Source organism: Dermacentor albipictus, chromosome 7 (assembly GCF_038994185.2).
Source record: "Dermacentor albipictus isolate Rhodes 1998 colony chromosome 7, USDA_Dalb.pri_finalv2, whole genome shotgun sequence".
NCBI lineage: Eukaryota > Metazoa > Arthropoda > Arachnida > Ixodida > Ixodidae > Dermacentor > Dermacentor albipictus.
The window spans coordinates 102,527,138-102,535,156 of record NC_091827.1 but is presented as its reverse complement, the minus strand read 5'-3'; the positions used below and the strand labels follow the sequence as shown (position 1 = coordinate 102,535,156).

At 47.1% G+C, this 8,019-nt stretch overlaps 1 pseudogene; it reads right to left on the bottom strand.

Annotated features, from left to right (window-relative positions):
• Positions 1-258: 258 nt before the first annotated feature.
• LOC135917743 (tigger transposable element-derived protein 6-like) lies at positions 259-1,243 on the bottom strand (annotated as a pseudogene).
• Positions 1,244-8,019: the final 6,776 nt, after the last annotated feature.

Below are 8,019 nucleotides of genomic sequence, written 5' to 3'. Positions count from 1 at the left end.
GCATGTATCACGATCAACATTTCATGCGCATTACTCTGCCACCCTGTGCTGAAAAACAGCAGTTTCAAAGAAGCAAGATGAATACGTGTCACATGCCTCCTTTATGCACTGCCATCACTACTCAATGAAACAAGTACAGTCCAGCCCACATATAACGAACTTGATCGTCACGTGGCATTTGTTCGTTGTATCCAAAGTTCGTACTAAGTGGACCACCTATAATACGGCAAAAAAGAGCAAGCGAGACGAAAGTTCACTTTATTTTTGAAAAAAGTCCATGATGCATGTCTGCTTCTTCAAAGCTGATCGCATCACTGCCGTTTCTAATTTTTCCAGCGTGGTAATGTGTTCATCGCCAAGGCCTCTGCTGCACACGAGTTCCTTAAGCGACGCGATGTAACCGATCGCGGTTGAAGCGTTCACAGCAACCGGCGGTAGAGCAGCATCCTCGTCATCGTCCTCGTCGGTCTCTGGGCAGTCAGGAAGGGCTCGCACTTCACGCACAATAGCTTCGTCAGTGCATGGCTCCGCAATGTCGGCGTCGTCATCAGCAGAAACGAAATCGTCCCAGGCAACGTCAGGTCCGGCCAGCTGCGTGTCAACGACACGTTGCCACAAGTCCTCGTGCGACCGGCCTTCCGGTGGGTGATCTATGGCGTCCTCGGTGCCTGGGCCCATAAAACCCGCCTTGCGGAAGCAATTTTCTATGCACTCCGCGGTGAGTTCCATCCACGCCGCTTTCAACATGTCCACGGCGGCAAGCAAGCTGATGCGAACTGGCATGGCAGCATCAATCGCGATCAACAAGCGTTGGATGACGCGCCACCGGCAGTACACCTTGAACGCATGAATGATGCCCATATCAAGCGGCTGAATTTTGCAGGTTGCATTGGGAAGCAAGAAGAGCACTGTCAACGCACTCAAGGAAGGCTGCACATGGTGCGCCGCACAGTTATCCAGCACGAGCAGGACCTTCCTGTTTTTTCGTGCCATGTCGCGGTCGAACTCGACAAGCCACTCGGCAAATAAGTCACGACTCATCCAGGCTTTTGTATTGTTCCTGTAGCGTACGGGCACGTAGCTTCCAAAGCATCGCGGCTTACGTGACTTGCCAATGACAAAAGGCAGCTGCCGGTCACTGCCGTCCATATTGACACACAGAAGAACGGTTATGCGCAACTTGCTGTTTATTCCCTCTTGCGCACTTGTCGCCTTTCAAGGCATGTGTTTTAGATGGCAACATCTGATAAAACAACGCAGTCTCGTCGGCATTGTAAACGTCCCGTGGAGCATAGCTCGTGATTGTTGGGAGGTTGTTGGAAAGCCACGCATCGACGTCCTCGTTGTTCAGACGCGGCCTCGCCGACGACCGCCTTGAAAACAATTCCGTGGCGAGCCTTAAACCGGTGGAGCCATCCATTGCCTGGGCTGAAATCGGGAAAGTCCGAAAGGAAGGCGAAGTCTTTAGCCTTGGAGAGCATCAGCGGTCCACTGATCGGAACGTTGCGAGACCGCGCGTCAGCGAACCACTTCAGCAGTGCGTCCTCAACGTCCGCATAGGTCGCCTTCCGAAGGCGGTTTCTAGTCGTCGGGTCGGCAGTCACGGTAGCACCAAGAATCTTTTCCTTGCCCTTAGCAATGGTTGAAATAGTCGATTTCGACAGTCCGTACTTCTTGACCAGTTCGCAGTTTTTTGCACCTTGAGCAAGTTCACTAACAATGGCCATCTTCGTTGCGATGTCGACAGCTTTACTTTTAGCACCTGAAGAGGTCGGCGTACAGTCCTCCATCGCACCAGGTGCAAGTCAAGCCCTTGCTTTGTCAGATGGAAGAGAGGGCAGCTTTATAAAGTGCTGTCCCCTAATGAGAGTTCAGATCTCAGCCGACCATCATCATCCATACAACCGCCTCAAGCAAGGTCCCCAACACCGCAGGGGTAAAGGAGATTTGGGGTTCGAGGCGGAGGTCATGTTCAGAACAGGATCAAGCCACCGTACTCTAGCGGGAACGGCTCTCGACGCCATAGCATCGTATTGGAGCGCGCTGCCGGCGCCTTTGTAAGTGGCGATTGAGTTCTTCAGAACTCCACAACTATCTTTCCTTGTCGTTGGGAAAAAATTATCATAGGTCGGCACCATGTTCGGGAGAATTGGAGTGTACCCAATCGACGTCTCTCCCTCTCCAGGTGGAACCACAGTTCCTTCCTGATTTTGGCCAGCACTTCGTGCAGTCCCGGTTGTTTGTCCGTGAACGTTGCTTTGCATCTCGCCAGCCACGCCTGATAGCTACACTCAATCATCAGCAGAGTAAACTGGTTTATCCCTTCTTTAGGGAGTGGGTTCATGTACCGGACAGTCAGGTATGGCACTCCCGGCAGCTTGAAAATATTTTTCACTCTTTCAATCAGTGCTGCCGGGATCAAGCACTCGTAGAAGACGTGCTCGGGCGTCTCTCTGGCATTACAAGATAGGCAGTTTTTGTTGAGACCGCCCATGGCGGTTACAAAGGCTATTTTACTTACGGGCAGACATCCACGTGCAAAGCGCCACATGAATGATGCTTTTCGAGCATCGAGGAAGTCTGCTAATATCAAATGCCAGTTCGGCTTTTCGGCCGGTTTGTTAAAAGGCACCAGTTGTCGTGCTAACTTCGGTGACAGGTGCTCTATAAGCACTTTGAGCGCCGCACTCGTCAAATCAAAGTTTGGTATGCTCTTCAATGTGCATAACGCATTTGCGGCTTCTTTATAAAAGGGTAGGGGGAATTCTGAGCGGGGAGCGGAATGCGATAGTGGGGGACCAGTGAACACAACAATTTTCGTACTGAGAAAAAACGAAGTTAGCATCTTGGTTAAGCGAATGTCTGAGTCTAGGGCGATTTGCGTCCACTTGGTATGTAAGGCTAGTGCCATTACATTCAAGTCCGGAACGCCTAGGCCACCTTGGAATCGTGGCAGTTTTACTATTATTTGTTTTACTTGATCAGGGCCTCCTTGCCAGAGAAAGCGAAAAATTCTTTTCTAGCTTCGTTTTTACTCCGCTGGGAATATCAAGTACACTCGCGGTATACATCAGGAAAGATATCAACAAACTTCTTATTATATTTGCTTGCGCCGTAATGGGGCATTTCAATGCGCTATAATTATTAACTTTCTCTCGGAGTTTTTCTTCTGCATTAAACCAGTTAGATTGGGAGGGTCCCTTCCTATCGAATATGTAGCCGAGCATCTTAATTTCTTTCTTCTGAGGCAAGCCGTGCAAAAGTCCTGATAGTCCAGGCTCAGGGTGCAGGCTCATAATTGTGCTTTTAGTGCGGTTGAGGTTTGCTCCGCTTGCTAGACAGTATCGATCAACTACTTTTAGTAAACTAGCGACAGAATTGCTGTCTGGTACCACTACTGTGACATCATCTGCGTATGCGAAAATCGGGGTGCAGTTAGGACCAACAGGAAGGGGGAATTTGCTAATGCTGTCATCAGCGGCGATTTGTTGTAGTAGCGGTTCTATGGCGAGTATATACAGTAGTGGGCTGAGTGGGCAGCCTTGCCGCACACCTCTTTCTATATGAAAATTTTCTGACGTTCTTCCCTGTATTATAACCGCTGATGTAAGGCCATTGTACATACACTGGATTTGTTTACAAAATTCTTTACTAATGCCTGTCTGTTGCAATACCTGAAAGAGAAATTCGTGGCTTATTCTATCGAACGCTTTTTCTTCATCTAGTGAGCATATGTAGCCGGGCAAATTTCTAGATGTAGCCCACGCTAATAGGTCCCTTAATCCTAAGCCGTGTAATTCAGCTGATCTGCCCGGAATACAGCATGCTTGGTAGGTCCCGACTATGTTTGTTAGGGCGGGCGTCAAACGGAGCGAAAGGCTTTTCGCGATAATCTTATAATCACTGTTTAGGAGCGTAATAGGGCGCCACGCTCGGAGGTCTGATGATTTTCCTACGTCCTTACATAAAAGCGTAATTAAACTCTGTCTTTGCGAAACTGGTAGCGACCCTTCTTCTAAGGAGGCATTTACAAGGGGCCAAAATTTTGTATAAAAAGCGGGTGGGAGGCTGTCTGTTCCTGGACTTTTGTTTCATTGCCTTTAGGGCTTCAAAAAGCTCTTCTGCTTTAAATGGCGTATCTATAACTATGGGGCTGGTTTCTGGGCTTTCCAAAGAAAAAGACGTGGGAGTGCAATTAGTTCTCTTATACAGATGCTCATAGAAGGACCTAGCAGCCTGTGTTACCTCTTCTGGCTTTGTTGTTGCGACGCCCGTGACTGGGTCTGTCACTTCGCACAGTATGTTACTTCTTGTAGCTAGGCGGCGGCATAGGAGATGCCTAGAGCACCATGTTTCTCTTTCCCACCTTTCCGCACGCGCTGTAGCTCGAAGTCGGTCCCATCTTTTGTTGAGCAAGCTGTGGAGCTCTTTTCTGAGTTCTACAAGAGCGCCTGCTATGCTTGGCCCTTGCGATAGTGGTGCACTAAGAATTAAAATGGCATCTGAAACTTTCCTTATTTCCTCACGTTCCTCTCTGGCTAATTTAGTGCCCCATGTTTGGAAACATTCCTTAACGTTTACTTTAAAGCATTACCATGCTGTGGCGGTCGGCGGAGATTTAAGGAAGCTCTTTATCAAGTTGATAATGTCCTCAACTACGCGTGCATCTTCGAGAAGTTTTATGTTAAGGCGCCAGCATCCTTTGGCTCGCGGAGCTAAATCATAATCGGAGAAGCGAAAGATTAAAAATTTGTGGTCACTCAGTGCGGTGGGAAGGACCCACGCAGATTGTAGCGAAGGCGCCAATGCGTTGGAAGTATACAAGCAGTCGATGCGGCTTTCGTAGCCGCGACCGGTCCATGTCATTCCTGAGCGGCCAGGCTGTAGGGTTTTACACGCGTCTATGAGCCCTATTTCATCTACCAAGGAGCGCAATGTTTGCGCGCTATTGTAGTCGCGCCCAGTACGCGTAAGTGCGCCGCGGTGAGAGCGCCTATCGCTTGCTTCTAAGACACAGTTGAAATCACCTAAAAGAATCACTTTAGTAGGTCCAACGAAATAATGTTCTAATGACTGAAAATATTCTCTTTGACCGCGCTTAAAGGGGGCATAAACATTAATTATTCTTGGGCTCGCGCGCTGAGGCAGCCTTCAATTCCCCGATCTGGGAAAGGCACGGATGTGGCAACGATGTCAATGCAGTGCCATCGCACAGAAAGTATCGACGGCGCAATGCCCTCAGCGCGGGGTGGCAACGGAGCAACAGATGGAGAACCGGTTTGAGCCGGTAGAGCAGACGCCTGACTTTTCGTAAAGTGTACTAGAATATTGGGTAGTGGGCTGACTGAGCTCCATCCGCTGTCGCGGTTTACGTCTCGCCTGCTAGATGGCGCCACCACTGTATTCAATGTAACCGGCCGCGCTTTGGCCGTGCGAAAGGTACGTGGTCGCCGCTGTAGAAACGGTCTAATTTCTTGAATGCTCGTTTCTCATATAAATAAAGAGCTTGGACAGTATGCTTGTTTGTCAGTAGTACTTCGTCTTTCTTTTCATGAGGGAAAAGTTTCTTTAATCACCATTTTTGTAACGCTGGCTTTGCTGAGCTTGCACTCGTATCGAAAACTCGCGTCTTGCGCCGAGTAAAAGGCTGTGGGGTTCCTCTCCATTGACAGCAAGTTTGGGTATATTTACTCAATAATAGCGTGACATAACAAATGAATCACTTACATTCTTGTCAAAGACAGCAGTTTTACTGCTGTCTTTGATTAGAACGTAAGTGATCCATATGTCGTGGTGTTATCGAGTTGCGCGCGTGCAGAAATTCGTTTTCGGCGTTACCCTATTTGCAGTCCTTACAGCAATTCAGGCACCTTTGGAACGATGCCTTTCCTGTATACCCACCTATTTGACTCTGGCTGAGCATATTGTGGAAGAAAAATAGAGGTATATCAATGAAATGTTAAGCAGCATAGATATGAAGTTTTAATCGCACATGAATGTTGAAACAAAAGGTAAACCGTTTAAAACACCTTCCATGCTGTAGCTTGTCACATATGTGCCAGAAAACATGCGCCTATACATCAGTCGTTGCTCTACATTATTCCAACATAAAACGCATTTAATTCTCCCGACACTAACATACTGCATAATTTCCTATATCTGCCTTTCCAGAGAGTGATGTTGGTATAGCCACACTTATTTTTAAGGAAATATTTTATGAAAGAAAAAGAGAAAAAAAATATGCAAACAAAATGTTGGTTGAACAACTTTAACAAAAGTTTATTATCTTGACAAGCACAATGCAACAAGTAGACAATGCAGACAGCATGCACATTTCAAGAGCAGCGGCTCAACTTCAAGTGCTTTGCCTTTTGGCGCTTCCCCGACTTGTCAGTATTTATACTTTTAACATAGAAGTGAAGTCGTGTAGTGACATAGAATTTGATTATTTTTGGAGAAAGGGTGGAAGCATGACTGGAACAACCAACCTCTTGGCCAAGTCTGGCTTTGACAACTGTCAGCACATCTAAAATGCTGTCAGAGTGCAGCTGTCCATGGGAGAAGCAGCCTGTGAACAAGTCCTCAAGCTTCTTTATGAAACCAAATAAGCGACCAGTTGGATAGAGGAGCCCTCCATTGTCACGAAACTTTGTCAGCCTCGCAAGCTGGAAAATTACATCTGGGGCAGGCATAGTGAGAAGGGTCAGACAGTCTTGGCAATTGGTTTTTAAAACGCATTTTCTTGCAACATAGCCAGCGATGTGAAAAATTATTCTTGAGTCACTGCTGGCAATGTGCTGGTTATGGTCTTGGGAGGATGGAGCTGTGTGCATGCTCTTAGCAGCACTCATTGGCAGATGAAAGTCTGCTGCATTCTGCGCAGTGTCTGGCAGGCTGTCAACTTCCAGGAGGGAGCCCAGTTCGTCCTGCTGACAGTTACCTTGACTGGCACATTTTACTAGCCCATAAAATGACAAGCAGTTAATGATAACTAGAAATTGACTTGGTGTTGGGTGGTCATTACTGCCAGAAGACTGTCGAACGATCCCAAAAAGGTTTTCAAGAGGGTCTTGACTAGTTTTGGAGGTCATTAGGCACTTAAAACCTACTTTTCTTGTAAGGTAATCTAGCAAGCCTAATGTGCTTGAAATGGTTACACGCAGACCTGTTGCCGTGGACTCACTCACAAAGCCACCTGTCCCTTTTACATGCTCCTCCCATGCTTTAAGATAGGATAAAAAATCCTGCAGCACAGCTGTTGCTCGAGAATCTGGCCGGAGGGCTTCCGCAGGGAACCGTGAGGTCATCACAGATATCAGCTGGTGGATTTTGCTGAAATACACAAAAAAGCTCTTGAGATGTTGCTTGCACCAAGTTAGACTTAAACATCATTTCCAGCTAACAAAACCATAATGCAAAGGTTTCATTACTTTTAAAATTAAGTAGCAGAAGAGAAAATAGGCATTTCACCTGAAGAATTCCTGAGTTGCATCCATTCTTCCAAGAGTGGCTTCTAACGTGTCCTTATACAGGTGAAAAGCTTGGAGCACTTTAGTGCCGAAAAGCTGGAACGCATAACTGACTCTCATCTTTTGAAATGCGTTTGGCTCAGTATGACATCGTGTTATCCCTGGCATAACCTTGAGGGTAACATTGCAGGAATCCATTTTGTAGGCTTCCTTTACGTGTTGCATATCCACCTAAAAAGAAATTGGAGAGGACCCTGTTAAGCTTCAAGAGTGAGTAATAGCACAACAAAATCCTCAATAAGATGAAGAAGAGCCTTACATGGCCAGCTGGAGTGTTGAATCCAAATTTCAACAATGAGTTGCGTAGACATTTGATAAGATGAGGGAAGTCGGATATAAAAAAGAGGTTTCGTGATGCATCGCTGGGGTGCTGAATTTTGCAGGTGGTAGACTCAGCTGATGCTTGTATCCCAAGTATCCTCCACATCCTTCTATTCCAGCTTGCGCCGTCGCATGTAATGAAATCAACAAAAAGGCCACTCTTTTCGGC